Source organism: Bos grunniens, chromosome 8 (assembly GCF_055505025.1).
Source record: "Bos grunniens cultivar Pamir isolate PY7600 chromosome 8, Bosgru_T2T1.0, whole genome shotgun sequence".
Lineage (NCBI taxonomy): Eukaryota > Metazoa > Chordata > Mammalia > Artiodactyla > Bovidae > Bos > Bos grunniens.
The window spans coordinates 6582987-6585498 of NC_141172.1; the positions used below are offsets into that span (position 1 = coordinate 6582987).

The 2512-nt window shown below is 49.8% G+C and overlaps 1 protein-coding gene across 3 annotated transcripts in view; it reads right to left on the bottom strand.

The window, feature by feature from the left end:
• XKR6 (XK related 6) overlaps positions 1-2512 on the bottom strand; it is a 309158-nt gene that overhangs the window by 12643 nt on the left and 294003 nt on the right. The window lies entirely within an intron of this gene.

The following is a 2512-nucleotide window of genomic DNA, read 5'->3' on the forward strand; positions in this document are numbered from 1 at the left end:
TGGTCTGCACCAAAGGCCAGGCCACTCTGATGGGGAAACGTGAATTCTAGGAAGGCTGGGAAGGGTCTTGTGCTTGCCCAGTTTCTTTGTGCCTTGTCTCATCCAATGTCTGAATGTCTTTTTTTTTCTTCTCAGAACATGAAACCAAGCTAAAGAAACTGTGGTGCAACCTGTGTGTAGGGCTGAAGAAATTGGAGGCCACTGGGGAAAGGGTCAGACAAACCCTAATTTTTCTTGGCCTCCTTTTCATCAATACTCTTTTCTGGAAAGGCCCAGAACCACTGCACTAACTATAGAAACAAGCGGGCCTTTCCTCAGATCCCAAAGACTCAGCCCCCTTTAGGATATGCTGAGCCCACAGCGACCAGCTCCTAGCTGCTTCAGGGAGCACCCAAAGCTGGCTGAGGTCTAGTCACTCTGGGAGGCTGCAGCAGTCTTAAAATATCCTAGGATTTGGACTGACCAGGGCTGAACCAAAACTTTTTAAGAAGCAGAGAGTGGGCTCTTTTGTGTCTCGTGGGCAGCTTTGAGCTTTCAGAAATCCCATGCAACATTCAAGCCTTCCTGCCCTTTGGCTTTAAATCAGACTTGATGGACAGCTTCTAATCCTCTGATTTGCCCTCACCTGCAGAGATGTGAGGCCCATAAGCCTGTCACCACTACTTGATGACCTTATTCCTTCTGGCTTCCACTGCACTGTGAGGACCAGAGGAATGGGTTTTAGACACACCCAAGCTGCAGGGAACTAGGCTTTGAGCCAAGCCGTGCACGTGAACGCACATGAGCACCCCTTGAGCCCCGCTCTGGGAACTCTGGGAAGCCTTCAAGGAGGGAGAGGGTTTAGCCACAAGGGGACGCCATTCTCTGAATCACATCACCAACTGAAGAGAAACTGGCTGCAGTTTGAAGGACTCTCCTTTCAATGAGGCTTGGTGAATGTGAGCAGACAGTGGCATTGCTGGAAATTGTCTCGCGTTCTTATCAGAAGGCAGCCGACACCTCACCTGAAGCAGTGATGTCACCCCAGTGTAAGCATGGTCAACCCAACTTAGCTATCTTTACGTATCCTATGGAGCCTTTAAAACCCAACTCAAAGGCCAGTCTATTTGAAGCTTCCTCTTCTCTTTCTAATTGGAAGCATGGCTTTCTGTTCAGGATGCCCCTAGCACTCTGCACTCTCTCAGGCCTCTGCTTGTCACTGTACTATGATTATTTATGCACATTTCTTGCCTCTCATATTTCATTCCTTGAGGTGTGTTTTCTCTTTAGCGCCCCTACCATTCTAGCCCTGCTGTTGGCAGAGTAGGTGTCTGACACATATTTGAGAGCCAGCTGACAGACCAGATCTGAAGTGGGAATACTGTGTGGCAGGAAAGCTGCAGCGAGGTGAAATAAGTTCATCATCCACCCACCTTGTCCTTGCAAGGGGCATAGCACACGGCAGACCTAATGGTCCAAGATCAAGACGTCTCTACCACGGCTGTACCACACTTCAAATGCAGGGTAAGAGACATTCTTGCATCCTTTGCCACATCTCATTGAAATACACTTTCCACCTCTAATTTCAAAGTGACTTCAAAGTACCTCAGGCAAACACAGAAGTCATCCTTGCCTCAAAACAGGCCACCAGAAAGCAGCTAGAGATTCAGAAGTGGAGTCCAGGTTGGAGATTTCCCCAGAGGTTCAAGAGCAAGACACAACCGTAAGCAGGACTGAAAGCAACTCTATCTAGAATGATCACCTCCCGGAACAGTGCCCTCTCCCTTCTCCAGGACACAGAAGCGTCCAGACTACTAGCAGTGAAAGAGAATGCATAGCAGCCTCAGGTCAGTGCACATGCTTTCCACAACAACCCAAGAGCAACGGTCAAGGCCAAAGACCAACCCGCCATGCAGAAAACACCTTTTAACAGTGAGGTGAAGCTTAACTCCCTTCTCCCCATCCTCATGCTCCCTCTGTCCTGTTGGAAATTCCCTCTCAACTAAGGGAGCTTTGCTTGTGGGCCAGGGGTGGGGCACCACACGGACCATGCTGGCTGGTCTGGCTCAGAGGTCGTGCCACACCCTCTCCCAGGGTTACCTTTAGAGCCTGGTGCGTTTGGGTCCTTCCTCTATAAGAAACAGATTAAACCTGGTGCTTAGGACCATGAACATGCCTACCTAAAATGCCTCTGCCCCAGCCACAGCAAGGAGTTCCTTATGTTCATCCTGGAATCTCCTAGCTACCTGTATCCTGGTGGTGATTTGGAGGTGCAATGGGTCTGGTCATCCAGGAAAGGTGACCCCAAGTGTGGAAATGCCCAGAACCTACATGGAGAGAGAAGTCAGCCCAGGATCCAGAGTTTGGAAGGGTCTCCAGCAAACAAGGTCTCCCCTATGGGAAAGTGGGGGGCTTGAGATGAGTGGAAAGACGGAACAAAGACAGGAGGGTGTGCAAGGCTCTAGTTAAATTTCTTTCAGCACTGGGCGAGCCAGAAGGTGGTGGTGCAAGAAAGGATCCCATAGAAACTCAC